Source organism: Carassius carassius, chromosome 48 (assembly GCF_963082965.1).
Source record: "Carassius carassius chromosome 48, fCarCar2.1, whole genome shotgun sequence".
In the NCBI taxonomy this organism is placed as follows: domain Eukaryota; kingdom Metazoa; phylum Chordata; class Actinopteri; order Cypriniformes; family Cyprinidae; genus Carassius; species Carassius carassius.
Window position 1 is genome coordinate 11,619,012 of NC_081802.1, and position 24,010 is coordinate 11,643,021.

Consider the following 24,010-nt stretch of genomic DNA (forward strand, 5'->3'; position numbering starts at 1 on the left):
AAAAACATGGCTTCCTCACATATCAGGCAGACAAAAATATCTACACTGATGTATACCAGACATGCAGCCGTTCAAAGTCCAAAAAAAACTGTGTGTGTTTGAATGGCCAACTGAAGCTTACTGACAAACAGGAAGCCCACAGGCCTGTCAAAAAGATGCACAAAGATTTCATACAAAATAGCATTGTGGATATATATTAGCATGCTAGGATAGCATCTCAATAACCTTGAAAATCGTTCCATCATGGACATCTGAATTCATGACATTTTTTTGGTCTGTTTCACAAATTTTTGGGATTGTGAAACATTATAAGATAGATTTTAACTGCGGTTGCTTGCATAAACACCATCTTGCAATGTCACAGCATGTAAAAAAAAAAAAAAACCTGTATAAGGAGGAGACGAAATAGGGAAAATAAGGAAGTCTCATTGTTATGTTAAAAGTGCCCTTTTGAAAAATAAATTATGTGATAAAGTGACAAGAGGTAAAAGCTAACTTCTAAAAAGTTATGTTAATTGGAACTGAATATTAAATCAGTTTATATTTAATGCTTATTTAATTATTTCCAAGTGTTCTGCTAAAGACTTTTAATTTGAAACTGCTTAGGAAAGAGCTGTTTTAGTAGAGACTTTTATTATGACAAGCAGCCATAGTGACTCTAAGTCTGCACCACATGTTAAGAAACAGAGTGTTCTACAATATAATGTTTAATGAAGTTCTTCTAGTCATCTAAAGTTACTGAAGAGGTCACAAGATGGAAGTTCACCTGCAGTAATAAGCAGCCAATGGACTCTCACGGCATATTGAGTTAGATGTTTGTCCAGAAGAAAAACCATTCAATAAACTGCAAGTCTTCAAAGAACCAATCTGCTCGTTAAATTACTGGAGGGAGCTAAAAAGTCTAAAATCTTACTGAAAATCTTTAAGTAGTCATGTGAAAAATGTATTAAGAATGCAATGAATGCATATTTATTGGATACATGTTGCTTGAAGCAACTGTGATATTTCTATGCTAACAGTCCAAAGTGGGAGCTGTACTGTTGTTATGTTAAAACAGCTTTTTTTGGCGCAATAAAAACTAATAGAAGCTATGTTAAGTTCTCACACATACACACACACACACATATATATATATATATATATGTGTGTGTGTGTGTGTGTGTGTGTGTGTGTGTGTGTGTGTGAGAATAAAGACATACAAAACAAATGTAAAGAAAACCATAAGAAAAACATACTGGAACCAAAATGTTTTCTTAAAGATTAGCAGTCATGCTATTTCATGCTAACAGAGCTAAGATTAAAAAACACAACATTAGCGGCTAAGCTAGCAGAGTAGAAGATGCACTAGGTGCATGTTCTGCGCTACTTGTATTTAAATTTCCCTCAAGTGAGATGTGGGAGGCTCTTAGAGAGCAGGAAGCTAATGACAGTATGAGTAACAGTGGGCTCGTTAGTCTCCCACCTCCTCCACTGTAGACACAATCATTTTTCTGGATTATTTACTGCTGTGTGCTGGTTTCCTCAGAGGCCTGCGCCGCGCAGCTTGGCAGCCTCTACCACTGCGATCTTAACACCTTCGATGAGAGATTATATACACACGTGTGCTTTTTTGGCTATTTTTATTCAAACAGTAGGTATTGTGGAGAGAGAAAATGTCAATAAACCTCTAGGCTTCAATAAAACCTTGGTTTAACTAAACAGGAAAAATTAAAGAAAAATCATAGATTTTCAATGTCTTGTCAGACTTTCGGATCTCACTGCATATCCTAAGATGTAGTACATAATATTTGACTGTATTTTTGATGGCACAAAGTTTAATAATAGTGCTAATGATAAAATAGTTTAATAAATGAACTGCTTCCACTGTATAAATGAGTCACTCTCATAGTAAAACCATAATCAGTTTTGCATTTACTATGGTTTTACTACAAACCATAGTTAAGCTCTAGATGCTGTAATAAAACCATGGATCATATTTGTAGTTTTTATTGTTTTACAGTAAATGTTGCTGTTAAACCATTATTATTTTTGCAGCTAATATAGCTTTTCTACAAAAATAATAGACCATGATTACTCTAATAAAATCATGATATTTTTGTAGTTACCATGGTTTTTCTACAAAAGTATATTTAGACCATAGTTACTGTAGTAAAACCATGGCCATGTTGTATTCCTATGGTATTACTGCAATTGCAGTAGTAAAACCATGGTTATTTTTGTAGTCACTATACTGTTTCTACAAAAGCCATAGTTAGACCATGATCACTGTAGTAAAACTATGGTTATTTTTGTAGTTACTACAGTTTTCTCCAAAAACCATAGCTAGACCATGATTACTGTAGTAAAACGAGGATTATTTTCGTTAGAGCTGCGATTTCTGTTCCGAACATTACTGTACCTTCATGTGGCGTTCCAGTCCCTCAATTCCTGTGTTCATGTTGTGACTCTCCTTGATTTCTTTTAGCAATCTTTACTACCCTACCATCACTTAATTGCTATTGGGCACAACATAATCACAATACAAGCCGATGCCCCTTCCAGTCCAAATTTACGCTAATTTCCAACCCCCTCTGACTTCGTAACACAAAGGCAAGACAACCTGGCCTCTAATTGGACATTATAATTGCAGATGTGAATTAATGGGCCAAACATTGATAGTGTAAGCACATAAAACCTCGATCCCCGACCGGCCGAGTAAATGGAAAACAGATCCAGAATAAGGGAGGTTCTTTCCCATGGCAACCCCTGGCCAGGACTGGCATGCTCTAATCCTGCCACTTCAGCAGGACTGTTGTTATGGAGAGAAGCAGGATATTTTTCTATTGTGTGGATGGAACGGTCGCCGTCGAGTGTATGGGGCCACGGATTTCATTGTAAACCCCCCCCCCCCCCCCACACCCCACACACACACACACACACACACACACACACATTACGATACAGTTTCACAAGAGTTAGCACATCATTATCCTGACGGTCTAAACACAAGTGAATGTGATAGCTGGCTGGGAATGTGATGTTGGGGTATTATGTACACACATAACTAAGGAAAATCTCCCCCCAAATACGTTGAGACAATGTTTGAGGATCTCACAAGCAGGCTTCTTCATTTCTCTGACATAATTACAATAAAAAGATTTCGCCCTCCCTCAAGGAGAGTAATTACCTCGCGACACGCTGAAAGCTCTTCTCATTGTGAGATGCTACAGACAAGACCCTGTCTCCTTCATGTCTGGACCTGAGAGAGATGGGGAGAGAGAGGAAAACATTTAACAAAATGGCCTCTTTCGGGCAAATCACTTTCATAATATATAGTAGAAGAATGATATTTTAATAGACTGAGGAGATTTAAGCCACATATCTGTGGTTTAGAAGAAAAAGTGCACGAGGAGCCGGTGCATTTTGGGTCATTTTTCTTTTTCTTACAAATCATTGAAGGGCGTGGAGGACCTGAAGGATTTCTCCAAGCACTTTGAAAAGAAGTTGAAAGACTTCTGGACTTCCTTTTGCAAACACTCACGATGTGTACAAATTCTACACTTGGAGGGGTCAGTCTGAGGGAAGCCCGTGAACTTTTGGCAGGTGTTCTGCTTTATTAAATTCTGAAACATTTTGTTAGAGTTATGCTTAAACAATTTGCCAGTGAGGCAAGAAAAGTAAACTTCCTTCAAAAAGATATATTCTCTGAAAACAAGTCATAATATCTCAGATAAGATAATATTATTTGTTAAAAAGATAAATAAATATGAAAGATAATGAAAATGAATGAATGAATAAATAAAATGACAAGAAATGAAAATGAATGAATACATAAATATAAAAGATAAAGATTTTATGAAAATGAATGAATGAATGAATGAATGAAAAAGATAGGCCTACATATATAATTAAAATAAATGATTGAATAAATATAAAATATAAAGTGGGATGACAATAAATGAATGGATGTATTAATGAAACAAATTAAATGAAAATGAATGTAAAAATAAGACAAAAAATCAATAAAAGATATAAATCGAAATGAAAATGAAGTTAATGATTGATGAAAAATACATATGAATCAAAATGAGTTGAAAAAGAATGAACGAATAAATAAAACAAATATACAAAGGAAATTAAAATAACTTAAACAAAGCAATATAAAAAATAGATGAAAATGAATTAATGAATGAATGAAAATACAAATGAATTGAAATTAAACAAATAAATAAAGATACAAATAATTCAATAACAGCTCCAAAATGAAACTAAAATAAATGAATGAACAAAATTAAACATAAAAATGAGACAGAAATAAATGCCTGAAAAATGAAAAAGATAAAAATGAAATTAAAATGAATGTATCCAAAAGATAAAAAGATGAAAATGAAAAAGATATTTAAACAACTAAATAAATTAAACAATTATTTATTTTTGCAGTGTGATTTGAGACCATAAATAATTAGCCTAGTGGTCTAGCAATGTATCGCACAATAGTATTAAAGGAAGTTTGAAAATAACCACTTGCTAGTGTTGTCACGGTACCAAAATTTCAGTATTCGGTACCGATACCAGTGAAAATCCACGGTTCTCGGTACCAATTTCGGTACCAAAGCAAAACACAAAAATATGCTAATTAAAAATAAAAATAACTTTTTAGCACTAAAAATAAAACCAATGCCATTCTTTATACTTATTTACAACTGTGTTTAAAGTTTTTCTACAAGTTATATAAAAACAGTAAAAACAGTAAACAAGTTTCACCCAAATTTAATTTGTCTTTTAATTTATGAAATTTAAACACATTTTATTTTTGGTAAATAAAGGGGATTTGCTATTAAAATTAAATCATGGAAGAAATATTGTGATTTATTTCTTTAAAAAATAAAGTATTATCATTTTTTTTTCAACAGTAGTAGCAGTATCACATACATTTTACTAAATAATAGTAATATTTCTAGCACAATGCCTTTATGTAAAAATTTACTTTTAGGCCTAATGAATGCATATTTGTCATTTTAACTGAACTTAAGACTGGTGGTGATGCTTAAGATATTTTTGGTCATTGAGGGTTTCTGTAAAAAAATGGTAATAGATCATATTAATTATTATTAAAAGATAATACTACTACTAATTCTAGTATCATACTAATGTATATACAATGCACTATGAATTGATGAGCTGCTGGGTTCATGAATATTAATCACGTTGTCTGCGTTCGGTCAAAATGATTTGCTGAAATCAAAACAGGGACGGTAAGAAATCAGCGCCAGCCAATGAAATTGCCATTTGCACATTAGCTCCGCCCACTACCGGAGAAACCGGTATGTCTTCTGCTTGTTCGAAAATAAATATGAATAATCCTATATGAACTCCATTATTTTGACTGGAGAAGACAACAAAGAATAGTTTACATATAGCGTGTCGATTCAGCGTGGTAAGACTCTCGCTCTCTCTCTCTTTGCATGTGTGAGAAACAAAAAAAAGTAAAAGTAAAAAAACAGGTAAAGCGACGGTGAGTCGTGCGTCCTCACAAAGAGTTTACAGAGCATCAATTACAGGTGCGCTGTGCGTCCATTGAGATGAACTGAAAAGTTCAGATCGCTTGATGGAGAGAGAACTCTGAAGCTCAGATGCTGAAATTAATGCAAGCGTCATGCGCTTCAGTCTATGTAGTAAACAAACCCGCACGTCTCTGCCATTCATTAATTCACACAGAGACGCGCAGAACACGTAGCGCGGAAATCATAGCGCTGAACCGGGTTTGAACGGGATCTCGGTACCACCGGTACTTAAAGAAACCTGGTACCGTCACATAAATTTTTTTTTAGTACCGACTTGGTACAGAAGTACCGGGTCTTTTGACAACACTACCACTTGCAATGAATCACATGATTCTAATTTGAATGCTACTAGGTAGCAGTGGTAAGTTATATCTGTTCTTATCAATTAGGTACAGTAGCATTTGCAAATTCAACCGATTCAACCATAATTTGCATAAACAATTGCAATTCAGTCAAATGGATTCTCCCTATTCAAAATTACAAGCAGCTTTTGAAGAAACTGCAGCTGCACGTTGAAACAAAACATTCAAAATATAGGTGGGTTAAAGATACAATTTCAAAAGACTGAACTATTTCCTTGTGTGGTCCTTTAACACATTCTGCCTCTGTGTGTCACAGATAAAGCTGCTCAGAGCCAAGAGGCTTCACCTGAGTGAGAAACGTCTGTGTTAGCCTGCTAGGACAGATGGCAGTCAACCTTCGATATCTCAAATGCCAGGTATATGTGAGAACACAGTGATGGCCAATCTCACATGTAGCAGAGACAGAAGATGAAAAGAAAGGAGCCAAGGAGACTGACAACATGTGAAACATGCAAGTCTCTACGGCGCTGTAGGATACAAAGAGCACCTGAGAGACAAGAGCTGAAACTACATCAATTCATTCTGAAACACTGAGGGCAAAACTAGCTTTTTACCTGGAGACAAATTAAGGGCGAAGTTTACATTTAAACATGTTATACATTTAAATGCATAGTTAGGACAGCAATAATGATAATATAAGTTTTTAATATTTCTTTGTTTAATTTCAAAGGTAGTGTATCTAATCAAACTAATTTGTATTTTGGCATAAAATCTGTCTGAAAAATAATTAAGAAATTAAATCTACTGAAGCTGTAGAAATGACAAGTCAATATATTGCTTGTTTTCTAATAAAAAAATAAATAAATTGATCCTGACCAAAAATTAAACCAAAAGTTGAACCAAAGGATTTGTTTTTGCTCAGATCTTTCTCTGTAAGAGCTCAGATGTAATAAATCAGCTACACATTTGATGTTTCCACACCAGAAGAAGAAAACTAGGACAATTGTTGACATACTATAATCAAGATCAGCTCTATACTGTTACATAGTTTGATCATTTTAAATTATGAAATTAATTATAATTGCTCAAATTTATAAACATTTACAATTATAGCATTTATAATTATAAATGTCGACAGCAGACTTTGGTATCTTGACAAATCTGAGCCTTTTTTTAATTGTAGGATAAAAATGGAAGACGACGGAAGTCTCCATCATTTAATCTCATCACAGTATGGGAGAAACATTTGAGAATCTAAATCTGTCTTATGAATTATTAGCTCTCCAGGCACACTGAAACCCCTAAAATCAGTTTTAATAAAGATCTGTTTAATCTGTTCAAATCACAGATGTCTACAACTCCAACACCCATGTGAAGCACTGAATTGAATAATATTAAGTCATCCGGTTTCATTTTCCAAGCTTTCATCTACTTGACAACTTGAGGAACATTTTTATTTTGGAAACTTCTTGTGGTTTGCGATTTGCAATAGTCTTCCACAAGCTAATATATGCACAAGCCAGAAACCTAAACAAGGACCACCCACAAACTGCTCTGAAACCTTACAGTGCACAACAGACTAGAAATACATATCATTTAATAACATCAATGTCAATGCATGAAACTGAGACGATTTTAATGTTTTAATTAAACATTTAAAACCTCAAATATCTACACAGTGGCATGACTTCTGCAGATCAGCCTCCATACATACCCATTAATTTTTTTCTAGACTTTATTGTGGTGTTAACCAGTTGTAACTTGTCCCCCAAGCTCTGGACCACCCAGATTAGCGGTCTAAACAAGGCCTTAGATGTTTTAAATGTCTCCATCTTCTGGGAGTGTCATTGACTTGAAAGTACGTCGACATAACAGCAGTTATCTCCATCATTTGTGCTTCAAGATTTATACCGAGTACAAATTCGACACAGTGAAAACCAGCTATTACCCCCCCTAAACCATATATCGAAAATAGATATTTTCAGCATTTACAATGGCATTTTCCAAGATAAAATTACTACCATCTTCAATTTTATCTATAACAAACCTACAGAAATCTGAGAGAAAGGCTCAGAACTAAAAAACAAGGTTATACGATTAATGTGTAAACATTTTCAGGGCTAAAAAAACACATCTGCGAGGTAGCAATTTTTATTTGTAAACCTGTATTGTGTGTTCCAAGGTCGTGGGTTCAATTCCCACACTGGTAAATATACTAAAAAACAACATACAATAAATATAAGTTGCTTTATATAAAAGCATCTATGAAATTCACAGGCCTACAAGCACAACGTAAACACCTTTGAGGTAAGAAATGTTATGGCTTGTAAGCAGGAGCATTCAGAGGTAAGTTTTTAAGATGAAAGGACATCATAAATTCGGAGACGCTGTAACAAAAGACTCCTAAAACAAGACGCTCCATGGCCTCTGATAGTCTGTAATTTACAATGACAATATCAGGGACAGTCACGAAGCAGGAGGCAAAGTGCAGGGTAGCAGGAGAACATAGGCTTCCCCCCACACTTTAATGATTCATCTTTTGTCTTAGAAACATTCATCTTCTTAGCATATCCAAACAAACTGTTTCCCCTCGAAATCTTCAAATGATCCCATAAAACGAGCTCATTTAAGAGCAGCAACTATTCAGGCTGCAAAACACGGGACGCCGAAAGAAAACAGAAAAGGGTGCGATCGCCCCCTCCTTCCCCTTCATAATATGCAAAGTTTCACCCCGAGGTATTAATCTGTTTCCATTGTAGCTAAGCGCAGATGCTATCAAGCTCCATTTGTCATTGACAGCGAGGGTAATGACCCTGAACTCGCGTGAGCAGCTCCTGGGCTGCAAAGACACAAGGTGGTAAGTAACTCAATATATTTTCCCACAGCAGCATTAACGGCTACAAATTTGCTAGGCAAATTGAGTGTGATGAGCACATTTTATACCGCTTTGGCTCGTGGTTGTACCGACTTAATCTCTTTGAGACCATTTATCTCTCTAAAAGCATTACGGGCAAGGAGGGCCTGTTGTAGCATTGTTCGTTTTATCAGTTTTGGATTACAGTGTTGCTTGTTTGGACTAGACATCTTGACCTAGTGCTTGATTTATATGGAGAATATCAATATCTAGTTCAAAAAGACATGGCAGTTTCCTTGTGTATAAGGCAAGCATGGGTATGAATGTACACAAAGTTGCTACAGAAAGGACCCATATTGAGGAGATTTTCCAGGTCTTTCTATAAACACAGTCATGTGAAGAGTCTTTTATCCCTTCGCAAACCCTGGGCTCTAAAGTGCTTTCAGTCCATCTGAAGATTCAGCACGTTATGAAAGAAACAAGTCGGGAATGTACTGAACACCACTGTGTCCAAAACAAGCCTCCACAGAGCCGAGGATTTCAAGTGTTCGTGAACTTAGTAGGAATAACATTCTCAGATTCCATCTAGGTTTGCCTAAAATGCTACGATCATTTCAAACGCTACAGTACGAACCACCAAGATAAAGACACAATGTGGTTCGCCAGTGGTTTTTTACCTCCGGTGATAAGTGAAATGGTTGGCTGTGCTTACATTGGCAGGCAGGTAGGAACGAAAGGCCAGATAATCTCTCTCTGGTCAAGTGCCTGTGGGCCTGGCACTGCTCTCGGAGGTAGCAAAGCTGTCCAGATTTCATGCCGGTAACTATCGCTCAGGTCCTGTAGTCCAGCTACCTAATTATCACAGGCCCGGGAAACACGCTCATTTAGCATGCTGTAAAGTAGCAGGTTAACTATCCTCCCACTTACAAAAATATACACAATTTCCAGACAATATTCAGTTCTATTTTCCAGTACTAAATTATGAATATGCAACACAGGCTAAGGGTTAGCACATGTGCTATAATGTTTACATTTATAATCTGTGTTTTTATCCAAAACGACTTGCAGTGCATTTAAGATATACATTTGGCCCTATGACCATGTCGTTGCTAGCACCATGCTAGCCAGTTGAGCTATAGGAACACTTCAGCCTGTGGTGCTGAAGCAGTTAACCATCGTAGATTATAAAAATGTTGTGGGAACACTGTTTTGAAGTATTTCTAAAAAGCTGAAATGTCCACTTTTCTTGTTGTGATTAGAACATTATTTAAACATTATTAACATCTCATCAACTTTAACAGAAAGACAAAGACTTTAGCGCAACTATGCAAAAAGCGCATATAAACGTACTTACAGAGTGATACTACAGAGATACTACAAGCAAATACGAAGAACCAAATACGTAACTGTAAGTAATCAGGCGTTTATATAAATTCAGCACTCTGCCATTTTGTTCAACCGTCCCTAAAATCCTCCTTGACAGGTCTAAAACCCACCAAGTTTGTGCCAATTACCACAGGACAACGTTAGCCGTCCCGCTGCAGTGTGATTTTATAAACCTATAAAAGGGCCATGTCTGCTTATACGCCATGAAATGCACCGTTAGCTTCGCAAAAACCAGCTAGCATGCTAGCTGCTACCCTCCTGCTGGGTGCGTAGAATAGGGTGAGTGCACCTTGGGGCTTCCCAGCATGGGAGTGAAGACTTGAGGCAGAACTCTTACAAATACGTAAGAGAAATATCTAAAATGGCAGAGTTTTAGCATTCTCAATTAATGCTTTCAATAACAGACCCCAACCCCCGTGTCCAGTCTCACTTATTTGGAGGGAGCTTTCAGTTGGATTCACCCGCCATGCAACAGTAGTCAAAGGCTGGAGGTGTGTTGTTAACACAGCAGGAGAGGATGAGGCTGAGGTGCGAGAGAAAAGGACTCAAACGGCTGAGTGAATCACATCCAGGAAGACAACAGCTGGAGAGGTAGTCGCCAGAGGGAATAAAAGTAGCTTTCAAACACTTGTTGAGGCGTGTGGAGGTCTACAACAGGGCGGAGCGGGGAAATAAGGAAATATAGAAAGTGTCTGCTTGAAAAAGAGACAGCCAGTGTTTTTAACTAGTCTCCCGGCAAAGTATGCTGAGACTTTTACAACGGACGAGAGCGAGGGAGGGTCCAATGGGGGATAGAGAAGGAAGAAATTATAGCCTTCTGGCCATCAAGCTTTTCTATCCGTGTTACCTATAATCCTACAGGGCCAGTCTCTGTCTGACCACTTGACAGACTAGAGATAATTTACTCAAGCTTTTAGTTTGGATAAAGAATACTCTTAGACGAAGTGGCTGAGAGTTTGTTTTGGGAATACTAACTGGCAGCACAATGCAACAGTTTTGGCCCTGGAGAAAGAAAACACTTTAAATAAAACGGCTGATGAGTAACTATGATCTTTTTGGATTTAAGGGCAGAGCTGTATAAAAAAAAAAAATAATTGCACACAAGCAACATTTAAATGAGCAATGCACAGAAAAACTAAATTCTGTCATTATTTACTCACCTTCATGTCATTCCAGAACCATCACGCTGTTATTTTGCACCGCTTTTTACACAACAACTGTCTGTAATGTTTTTAAAAGCACTGTAAAAGTAACGCTGTACACTACATCCTGTTTGGTGTCAATACTTCCAACCAGCGACAAGAGTTTTCAGTGAATAAGAACTTAAATCTTTGAAGCATATGGCATCAGAAGACTATTCAGTCGTTTGGATCAATTTTATGATACTTCATGGTGGTTTTTTGGGTCCAAAAGACATGTTCACTATAAAGATTATCCCTAAATGTTTATTTTGCATTCAGCCAAAAAAAAGCCCACTGTTTTGGAACAATATAAAGGGCAGTGATTTGGTTAAACTGTTCCTTGCTGTAGCTACAAATAACTGCATGCTCGTGTTTAAAGAGTAACTAAACCCTAAACCAACTTTTTTTAGTTAATGATCTATAAGAATGGGGCTTTATTAGTGCTGTTCATTGATTCAAGTAACTTTTTTGACATTTGAGTATAAAGTGTTTTAATTCTACAATATATGGTGTAAAAACGTCTGAGTGCTGCCCTCTTCAGGTTGAACGGTGGCTACTGCAGTTGAGTTTTCCTATTGGATGTTGCGGTGGCAAGTGACATAAGCGGTGGCAGGTGACGTAAGCAGTTTCCAGCTCACCACGCCCCTTGGTACGAGCTACCACGCCCTTGGCAGTATAAAACCATCTTGTTCCCTCAAAATCACTGTAGTGAGTCAGGAGTTGGAATTGCGAGTATTGAAACGATCAGGATAGACTATTATAGCATCTATTTAGCATATCAATTATATAGTTATTTAGATCTTCAAGTTAGCGTAGATTTATCTGTATTTAGTACAGTGGTCAGGATGGTACGTAGGTGAGTTGCTGGTTGTGACAGCACTGCTGGACTGCATAGTTTTCCAGCAGACTTTAAAATTAGGCGCCAGTGGTTGCATGCACTTGGCCTGGAAGACCGTGAGTTCCCGCCTAGAGCTGGAGTGTGCAAACTGCATTTTACACGGGCTTGCTTCTCCAACACAATGGAGGTGGAGATGGGCTTCTCCACAGCTCGCGCTGAAAAGTGAAGTGATGTGGGAGTTAAGACCGCAGTTTGAGCCAGTTGCTCGAATTGATATGAACAGACACCTCGACATCCTCCACTTCAGGTGAAGGTAGGTGAGAAAAGTCCTCTACTTCAAATGATCTCTCTGTTGCAAAGCTACTTGCGTCATTACAGTCACTCTCCATTTTAGCGTCTCTGACAGCAGCTGTCAATCAATCCGTCACTGCGGGTCTCAGGTTCACGCCGCTCTCGCTCAGCCCCGCCCTAGGTTCGTCCCCTCTCTCTCCGCTGTGATCTGCTCACTTTTCAGCATTTTTCAAATATTGTCAGTGGGTGGAGTCAGGCTCTGACCAGGGGTTTAGTTACACTTTAATGGTCACTCTTTTAGAATACCTGCAAACTAACTTTTACATAATTCCAGACATCTTCATTGTCAGCAAAGTTTTGGAATAGCTATATTTCAAAATTAAATTCTTGTGCTGCATCTCTTAACCCTAAAGATGACATATTGTTCCAGACTATCTCATAATAGTAGTCATATTGCCTTGCGGTGAGGTAATTGCAGTGAGTAAAATACAGGGAGTCTCAGATGTCGGTTTAACATGACGAGGTTAGATGAAGGCACAGATAATCAGTCAAGGAACTGACGCCTGAGTGTGCAGGATGAGCCAGAGACGAAACGACATGTTCTGCACCTGGATCACATGGCAAAATGCCCAACACACACACACATGCACGTTTGCAGACTCTGCTGAGCAGCCATTTGAGGACACAGAATGTGCATTTCAATTTCACCACAACTCCTAAGAGGTAAATACGTTACCTTTATCGGTCAGCTTCGGCCCATAGTGGTCTGACTTCGGTGGCTGAGCTCTGTCAAGTCGCCAGAAGAACCAGGCTAGGTTAAAATACTCCCAACACTGCATCTTTTCCTTCGCTCTAGCACTGCTTCTGGTGTCTTGATACCCTATGAAATACAGAGGGGGGGAAGGAAGAACGATAAGGAAATCATTTCACCAGATGGAACTGTCTAAAGTCAGGCGAAAGCAGAAGGCAGTGCATTTCATTTAAAAAACTCAATTTGACAAGATGAGATGAGGTTGCGGATTCCAATCATTACATTCAAATCCTTTTCGTTATCTTTCCCGCAGCACCCGCCAGATGTACAAAGGGTATTATGGAGAAAGGTCCTGACAGTACAACACCTCCCAGTCATCAGAGTCATGACTGTGCGACTACCAGCTGTGTTTTTTGCCCTAAAAGGATGATCAAGGCTTGACAAATCAAACATTTGCCCTGCCCTGCTCTATATTACACTGTGTGGAGAGGTGACTTCAGCATAAGAGGATGACTCTGTAGTGGTAATAAACGCTCATCAAATCGCCAGCAGCTGTGCAGCTATTCAACACTCTCTCCCTCTTTCTTTTTTTTTTTAGGCCACAGCTGCACAGATAAAGGGTGAGGCAAATATTGCACAATGAATGACAAACATAAAGCTTCCACAGCTCTTTCGAGGCTGGCTATACATTTGAACACTCAATGCTTGTCCTCCTCTACGTTCAGTTTCAATGGTCACCCGTTCATATTTAATTGCCATTCCCGCCACCCCCCACCTGGCTCTCCGCTCACCCTGCACAGCCCAGAACCCCTGAAAAGCGGTGACAGTGCTCCTTTGTTCACCCCAGACCACTCCTCTCTCGGCGCCCCCCATCCACCATCCATTCGGTTGACAGGCATGCCTGTACAAGCTCCACGAAAACTGAGAGTGGGAAAGACAGCATGAAAAGTGAGAGAGAGAGAAGCGGGGAGGGTCTCTCCTTTTCAAGCTCTGACCATTCCTGCAGTTCTGTCAATTCAGCAATACCAGAGGGGGCTTCAAAAGGGGGTAGGAGATGAAGCATCCGTCAGTGTACAAGCCCTCCAAAAAAAGACTAAGATACTGTAGATTTACACTAAGAATCAATAATTCAGCTATGCATCACTTTCTAGGATCCAGTTTGAAAAAACATCCAAGGCTAAAGTGTTGTATGCTTCCCTGAGTTCGCTCACAACTACAACCCGAAATTTCCTCTAAATATCTGCATAACATCCCATTACTAAGATAGACATTCAAGTAAGACGTTCAGCCTGTATATATGCGCCTTTATTTCCCCTGTGGCCCAGTTCCCTTCACCATTAGATCATAAGAAACCATAATTTCCCTGGTTTTAATTTAAATAGTCATTTTATGGTCTGTTTTATTTTAATATCCATGTTTATGGTAGCCATTTATCTTGGGGAAGTAGTCAGTAGTCTAGTGGCCGACAGAGTTACCTGTTTGTGCCATTAAAGTCGGAATGAAACATTATTTCTGTTCGTCTTTTCTTCCTCATTGTAACGTATATCTTCATTTTGTCCATTGGGGATTGATTGGATTGTTGTAATTTGCTAATTGCTACGATCACTCAAGTCATTAAAGATGTTGTTGCAAAGGGGGCAGGATGTTAATGTTTTTAATTAGACATTACCAGGGCACTTTTTTATAGTGATGTAGATAGATGCATTATTTATAATGAACACTGCTCAATAACTAAAAATAATGTCCATTTTGATTTCATGATGACTTAAAACCATTACTTTATTCAGGTACTAACTAGCTAGCTGTTAACAAATTGACACTTCAAGAGTATGTCGTATCTCACGTTAAGGCCCATCATAGTGCTACTTGTGCCAGTGTTTATGGTATCGCTTTACTTTGGGAAAGATGCAGACAGATTTTAAACATCTTAAAAACCTTAAAGTGGACATAATACACAGTTTCTGTCAATCTCATGTTAAACATGACTTGAGTACCTACAGATTAGTATGGCATCATTCATATCCCTGTAGAGTCTTTAGCTTTATCAGATTAATAAAAGACAGATACAGCTTTACGCTTCTCTCCAAAAACAGCCAAGCTCCTGGAGGCGTACCGTGAGCGGAGCTTAAGAGTCACAAGCATGCAAAGCTTTTTCGTAGTGGTCATCTGCAAGAGGTGACATCGACAAATAAAATGGGAACCGAAACTCTATTGACTTAAAATAACTATGGCTAACAAATTAACGAATGAAGCACATTGATGGGTGTGCTCTTGCTCACGCCCTGATTGATGTATGCACACGCTCTTCCAGGAGAAGCGCCCATATAGGGAATTCCGCCCTTTATGATGTAATACAGAGCCATACTCTGAAAAAACTTTCAGAAACTTGTACGAACCCTGAGTGTATTTGTCACATAAATATGCTGTCATACGTCCGATTAATATTTTGGAGAATTTGGTCATGTTTAGCCTAAGAATACAAATTTTTGAAGTGTAAATAAGTCAGAATGCATGAAATAGCATAAGACATCCCCTTTGAAACATATAATGTTCACTTCCTCCACTTGTTTATGTTAGACTTGTGTCTTTAGACTTATGCCTTTATGCAAAATCCCAAGCGCATGAGTAGGTCAGAAACATACACAGGTAGCTACTGTAGATATAAACATGAGGAGTGTGTAGAAGAACACAGATCATGCCAAGGCTCACTACAGCTCCCACTGTGGCAATGCTGAGAGTACAAAGTCTGCATAGCTCGAAGCGTTTGCTTTCACATACTAGCACAGAGTATGTTATTTTGAGTATGTACGTAATGTATTAGGTTTTAAATCATAAGCATTTTTCCACAACGCAAAAGAAATCATTCGGATCCATTTGTAATCGTGAGTAGAGCAGCAAGACAAATGTTTGGACTGAAGATGAGCACTCCTGTAGTGGTTGTGCTGATTCCGCAATCCCTGGATAAACATTGAGTGGAATAATTCGAGATTGTACTTAACATTATTGGTCTTTAACACAGGAAGGATTTGAAAAGCATTTTTAAAACAATGACATATAATACTGATTGTAAAACATCTCTCTTTTGTCCTATCCAAATCTATCATATTACATCACAACAATACATGAAGTATAATATACATATTTAACTAATCTTTTTTGTCATTTTTGATCACAAAGGCTTAGGGGATTATAAAATTCAATACAGCAGCTGAGAAAAGAAGTAAATGCTCTATACTAGGAAGAAGTGTTGAAATACGTTGAAAATGTTGAAATGTTTCAATGACAATTCAAATTTGATGACTACACCCTAAGTGGGTTTGACTTCAGGTGCAAGCAGAAGCCATGCTAATGCAAATGCCAACAAAGGCAATGCCACAAGTCAAAGGGGGAAGCTTGACAATAGTCACACACCAAATTTACTCCAGCACATATGTTTTTTTTCTTCAAAAGGACTGTTTAACTCAAATTAGGAGGTGACCAGGGCAGGACCACAGGGAGTTTGGATGCATTCGTAAGCAGACCATGAAAACCTCTTGAGATTACTAGTCCCAGTACTCAAATTGACAAAACAGGGAGGCTTCAGCAGTGGTGCTAAACTAATTGAGTGGTCCCTTGGGGGCTTCAAGTTCATTGTCCACCATGTCTCAATTAAACATCCATCAAACTGGCATCTGTACCCAAGCAACATCGAACAAACTGCAATGTTCTTGTGTATGGCACATTTTTCAAACTGTCTCAGAAAGGTCAGAAAGCAATAGACACAAAGCCTGATAATGAAACTGGCAATCCCAGCTGCACACTATGAACCAATAATTTGGCATGTGCCACCATAGAGATAACAGAAAGTAACCTTCTGGTGGTTTATTCATTGTGGAAATGTTGCAAGACGTAGCAAAAAGTGTTGACGCCAAATTGCTTGCCAATTTAAGCTTCCTTTCTGCTAGCTATGGATAAATGCTTTGGATACGAGAACCACTAATGCTTGGATGCACTTCTTGTAATAAGTACAATATGGAAGTGCTTTGAAGTTCACCGCTCGCAGGTCTTTAGCTCACTTTGCTAAACTTATGAACAGGGTTCAAAGACATTAAATGAATCAACAGCAACTTGAAAGTTGGACCGGTCCCTGGAATGCACTGAATGGATCACACAACAGAGTCTCGATTTAAAATGAGGGACAGCCGAACAATAAAATGATACTATATCTTTTACGGATTGCAGCACAACTGACATCAAATAAAGGCTCCCTGGTGCTGCTCTGCTTTGATAGAGCCACAAAACCGGACAAATGCTGAATTTGTCAAAACTGCGCATTTGACGGCTTTCATCTTGGATTGAGCTTCTGACAATTAGAGTTAATTTCTATCTACTGACTGGAAAAAACACGTCCGCTAAATCTAACACAATGTTTTTTGCGAGTAGAATAATTTTTTAAAACGCTGGGATTGAGAGAAGCTTGAAGAATCAAGCAGCAAATAGAGGCAACAGTGAATTAATTCCACTCTTCCACTCGGCCTGTCAGAAAATGCTGTCAGGTTTCAGCGGGCGAGCCCTCGATACTTGCTGCTTAAACTCCCGTTAGTCTACCTAGCCTGAAACAAAGCCAGCAGGAATCCACTCATTCCACAGTTTTGCCTTGCCCCTTTCACGGTCCATCTCTGCAATTTTACAGATAGCACAGTAACAGTTATTTGCTTTCAGTTGTCGGAGGGGATCCTGGTTGTGTCTACCTACTTCGGATCCAAACTGCAAATCTTTAACAGCCCTCTGTCATTCTTTTACTTGGTTATCGATTGCAGAGTGGCTGTTCTTTGTCCACTCCTTGGAAGAAGTATGAAATTATCTGTATATAAGGAAGCCCGCTGAACCCTAGACCATTTATTCTTGTCACTGTTAAGGAAAGATATCGACTGCAATTGGTGTAAAGCAAATTGTTTGTTGAAAATGCTGGCTGGCCTACAAGATACAGCATAATTTCAAAGGCTTTCATACAGTACCTTTAGTTCTCAAACCGATGCCATTGGTGAAGGACTTAAGACCAGATTTAAATAAATCATTATAATTGCAGAAAAGTACCAACCTTGAATGAACTGACTGATGATGTAACTTCTTAGCTTAAGCTAGCAAACCTTTTAGCTTAGCATTTTAGTTTAGCTAAAAGAAGTTGTCCAATTAAAGATATAAAAACAAAATTACCATCTAGCAACATTATTGATCAGTAAAAATTTGAGAATGTCAGTATAAAGTTACAAATGAAGGATCATTTGGGCACTATTTAAAACTATACAGGTACATAATTGTTTTGAGGTAGCTAACGTGTTAGGGGGTCTACAATTCTTATTTTATTTTAAGTGTTCTTCCAGCTAAAGAACCACTAAGTGAAAGAGCTTCTGATTTAAAACTGGTGACCTAGATCTCTAGGTTATGGTAAGTCATATCTTGCGTGGTACTCATTTTACTTCTTTGGATCACTTTCAGCCATTTAATCAGTGATAAATGACTTGTAAAACCATTAAAGACTCATCTGAACATGTATACGCCATGTACAATGAGCTTAGACTTTTTTTTAAAAAGCTCTTGTATTTTTGATGTTTTGTTCACAACTAATTATAACAAGCAACCTTATGTATAACCACATGCTAAAGCAAAAAAATAAAGAACTTTTAGCACGCACACTACTCAGAAACTAATTAAAAACAAATCAGTACCTCTTTTTTCCATTTTTTTTTTAAGTCAGCTACTGTGTGGGGGATTACAAATGAAAACTGCAACTGAAAAGCAAAACTGTTCATTAGCATAGCAAATTCATCTGTGTTGACGGGACAAAGTCAAAAGTGTTCAACAAGCTCTCTGCATGTACTGGAATGACATTTCTGTAGGTTAGCTCCCAAAACACAGTATGAAATAAGAGCAAGCAGCTGTCTCTTACTGCATCCAGATGGTGGCAGAACGTATGTAAATTGCCTCATTAACCTTACAGCACTTAACTACCGGGCTGCGCTGATGGTTCGGCCCACACGGGCATTTTATTAAAGAACATTAATAGTATCAAGCAGCAATCATCACTGCCTGAGGTGATTTGCTCAGGCATTATTAAACACTGTAATAATTATACATGACAACAACAACTTCAAGGCTGTTTTAACAAACACTACAAAAAAGTAGGTTCTTCCGCCCACCTTCGCAACCCTCTTGGTCTCTGCCACACCTCATACAACTCATACAAGCAAAAAATAAAAAAGGCATCACGCAACATTACCCGAAAGGCCTCTGGAGTGTGTGTGTGTGACAAAAAGCGTGGAGAACCGACCTGCACCTGGAGCACAGAGGGGCACAGTACAGGTCAAAGGTCAAGCCCCCAAGGGCCACTGACTAAACAAGCCTCCACTCCCTTTTGCTCTCAAAAGACCAGACAACCCCTGTGGTTGCAGCTCACGACATGGGTCTTTTCGTCCTTTCTTTCCGCTTCTTCCCTCGCTGTCTTTCTCCTTTGGAGAGGCGCATTAATCCATAATCACTCAAATGAACAGGAGCTCAATTATGCACCAGTTTCTCCATTTTCTCTTGACACATAAAGATCTAAAAACAATTAACCTCTACCCGGCGAAGCATTTTCACACTGAGCGCAAGAGAGGAATAAGTCAAGAACCCTCCATTCAAATTCCACCCTATAATTCAGCAAGAATAAATATTATTACATATTTTCCTTTAATGCAGTTTAGTTTAAGTATAGCTGAAATAATGGATAGTATTTTTATGCATACTGAACTGAAAGCTGCTATGTGTGCTACATAAGAAGATATTCATTAAAAAATGACATTTTTAGGAGGGATATCTGTAGAGTATAAACCCATTTTACTGATGCTGTTTGATATGTCAGAAAGGTTCAATCTTAAAATTTAGAAGAAAATTCTGCCTGAATGTCTTTCTTCTGCAAATTTCTAAAATTTTTAAAAAGATTAATTTTGGGCCAAATTATTCTTTAAACCACCCTATACATTGAGAGGGACATGTCAAGACCAAGATTTGTAGTGGTTTAATGTGTTTTATTTTCTCCCATAAACTACCAAAAAAACACATTAAAGACAATCAGTTACTCTTTCCTTTTTTCTTTTTTAAGTCAGCTATACTGTGCAAAGGATTGCAAACGAAAGCTGCAACTGAAAAGCAAAACTGCTCATTAGCATAGCGAACCACTCCCAGAATTCATCTGTGTTGATGGTACATAATCATTTAACAATCTCTTCTATTTTGGTCCCTCAAAATGTTGAATTATTAATTAGATTTATACTCTTAAAAAAACAACAACAAAAAACAGAGATGCCAGTTTGGGCTCCTTCGGGCTGAACAGTTCTTAAAAGAACCATTTTTTCTTAGTGCATAGTACATTTTAACAATCTAAAGTACCTTCTTCCACTATAAAGAACCTTTTGTGGAATGGAAAGATTCCAAGGATGTTAAAGGTTCTTCATGAAACCATAAACTCCAGTAAAGTCTTGTGATGATCAAAAATACATCTACTAAAAAACATACTTGATATCTATATTCACAATGTGCTTTTTTTATACAATTTTCCCTCTGCAGCCCAAAAATAGTTTCAAGTCGATGGTTGTGACAGTAGGGAGAACACACGCCCATGGCCTCTCACCCAAGCCGTGCAGTGCACTACGTGAGGCTGTCTGATTGTATTGAGCCCTTTAGCCCTCAATAAACACCCTTCCTCTGTCAGAGAGTCTCAGTGGCCTCCTATTCATGCGAAGGTAGAATGCCCAAAGAACATGTGAGAGGAGAGAAAAAACAGCTTGTTGCTTCTATTGAACCTTTTATTATGCCCCTTCAAAGGCTTATGGCAGAGGAGGAGAGCGAGAAAGAAAGGATCTGCCGTCTACTTAGTGCCATTGTACTCCCAACATGTCGGCTCTGAGCTGTGTGAGAAAACACAAGCAGGCTACATCCAAAATATTGCACGTCAAGCAAATCAAAGTGCTCCAGCTAGAGACAAAATGGCGATTTTTGGGACACTGATTCAGGAAGATGCTTTTAAAAATATGATGAAACAGACACTGTTCAACGTAATAGAGATTCAGGTGTTGTAAGCATATCTATAATGATAATAATAAAAAAATACTCAAATTAATAAAAATCAGCATCTATTTTTTTCAGTGCCATATTAAACACATAAGAACCCTGCACTGAAATCCAACAAACAGATTAATTGTGCTTTTCCTCCCTTTTTAAAATTTGTTTTGTCTAAAAGGTGGTTTTTAGAAAGTCATTTGTCGACTAATAGTCCTCAACATACAATTCTTTTCAAATTATAATACAGTGTTCAGAATGCTGTGCAAAAAGGTTGTTTTATCAACCCAGAACTCTATCCTTCAGCTTTCCTCATCGCACGTTCATTCTTGCATTATTATTCCTAACTGTATGTTATTTCACATGCGCTAAACCTAATCTTACAAAGAAAAAGCACTTAAACAAGCTGAGAATCCAACGCTCTGTCTAATCCACAGATTAAAGAAAACCAAGAGTGACAAAACATGCTATTTGGATCCTGAAAAGCAATCGTAGTAAACCAACCTTGCTCTATACTAAAGCAAAAGATGCACTGTAAAATGACAGGGCTTGTATGGAAAAAAACAACAAAAACAAAAAAACAAATGTAATTTTGAACAGCACGTTGAATAAAGACTCCCGCTTACACACACACACAAGGAGACGTTGTTTATGCTTCTCCTTGCATGTGTGCCAGATTTCTTTCTCCGTGGTCCATACATTGCAGAATAGTTGGCCCCTCACATGCTGCATATTGGCACCAAACACTGAACGCTGGCCCCTGATTGTGCAGGGCAAGAGATGCAAGAGGAAAAAACAGAAGAAGAGACAAAGTAGTAAAAAAAAAAGAGCGAAAACAACTGGCAGGCATCCAGACTCATGAGGACTGCGTTGATCATTATGTCTAGCCTTCAGGTGTCTGAGCCGGCTGCGTTTTGGGGGGAGGTGTGGTTTCCAAAGAAGCAGACAAAGAGAAACTCGTTCACCAGGATCAAGAAACCGAGAGAGAGAGGGTAGCGAGAAAGGAAAAAAAAGAGAAAATGCTATAAAAATTTGATTAGGCGATCCTCTACTGAAGTGACTTTCTGTGTTCTCCTGCCCTTTTTTCCCCTTTTTTTCAAAGCATTGCCCCAGAGAACAGGACAAACAGATTTTTTTACAGGTCCTAATTAAAAACATCTGTAGACCCTCAGACATCAAACACTCTTGCAAGGTCTCACTGCATTGCTTTGCGATCTAGCCTAAATAAACCTTTTTTTTCTGAACTCAGCTTTCCCAGCTCTCAAGATGGTAAATTTATATTAATACAAGGATTATTCATACTTATGATCCCCATTTAAACATGCATGTGCATAAGATCAATAAACACACAACTGTTTGACACAGGTCACCGGCTGTCACAACTTTACAGCACGCGTCAAATTAAACAAAATCAGACAAACATCATCAGATTTTCACATAAATCTCCTTTGAATATTAAAATAAAACTTTTTTTTTTTTTTTTTAAAGATTACATTTTCTGAAATAATACAACTATTGACTTAACGGGTCAATGGGTTTACACTGGACTACATTAGGTTTAAAATGTTCATAACATAATACAGGTGTGTTTCGCGAAAAGACAAGCATCAAAATTAAATAAAATTAAGCATGAAGCATGTAAGAATTCACAAAAAGCCGACAGTACTATAAAATAGTCTTATGATATAATATAATTTATAGAATAATAAAAAAATGTATAAGCGGGCTAGCATTAAACGTTTGTTATTGCAGAATACGTCTGTAAAGATCAAAACAAAAACTGATTAAAAACTCTACTGCGATAAACATCTAAACGCGTATTGCAAAGTGTTTTTCGTAGAATTAAAAAAGTCATATCGATACTAACCATTAATTCTGCTCGAGACGAAGAGTTCCTCTTGCATTCGCGGGGAAACTCCGAGCGGTTACAGTAAAAGCTGCTGCTTGCTGTTGCGCGAGCCGTGATACCTTTGCGTTTAACTTCTCACTCTTTTGCGCGTCTCGCTTCCTGCGCAGTGAGAAGAGACCAGAGCCGCCGCGACGCGTCATCAGAAGAGACGCGCTCCTATTGGCTGAACGCGTGCACATTGATAACGCTGCTCTTTGTTCCATTGGGCGCAAACGGAGGGACAGACGCTCCTCCTCGCTGATTTCTGTGCGCAAGAATGTGTGAGATGAAAAATGGGGAATGTCTTCTGATGTCTGAGGTCAAAACGTCTTCAATGCTCCTGGAACAAACATTGCACCAGTGAGAATCTGCATAGGTAGTTTAATTTATGGATTACACATTGATCATGGTTTGCTTTAATCATAACAATCATGTTGCTTTCATGCATTTTAAATATAGCATCACACAAACTTGATATTCAGATAAAGTCGTTAGTATCCAAATATATTAAGCAATTCAATTTGATCATATTATGTAATATTATTATAATTATTATATAGTTTAGACTAAATAAATAGAAATAGTATAAATCATATAAACAAAATATTCTATATAGTAATTGATGTTTGCAAGGGCATAGTTTTATTAGTAAACACGTGTAACCCTCTGATGAAAGACGTTTCTTTTGATTTCAAAACAACACTGTTTTAATTTATCATTATACATATATACATATATATATATATATACATATATATATATATATATATATATATATATATATATATATATATATATATATATATATACAGTACAGACCAAAAGTTTGGACACACCTTCTCATTCAGAGTTTTCTTTATTTTCATGACTATGAAAATTGTAGATTCACACTGAAGGCAT

The 24,010-nt window shown here is 37.8% G+C and overlaps 1 long non-coding RNA gene across 1 annotated transcript; it reads right to left on the minus strand.

The window, feature by feature from the left end:
• Nucleotides 1–2,941: 2,941 nt before the first annotated feature.
• LOC132131075 (uncharacterized) lies at nt 2,942–23,214 on the minus strand. The gene is made up of 3 exons (XR_009428844.1): nt 23,090–23,214; nt 13,132–13,275; nt 2,942–3,238 (listed from the first exon to the last, which is right to left on the minus strand). It is a non-coding gene; the product is annotated as an uncharacterized LOC132131075 (long non-coding RNA).
• Nucleotides 23,215–24,010: the final 796 nt, after the last annotated feature.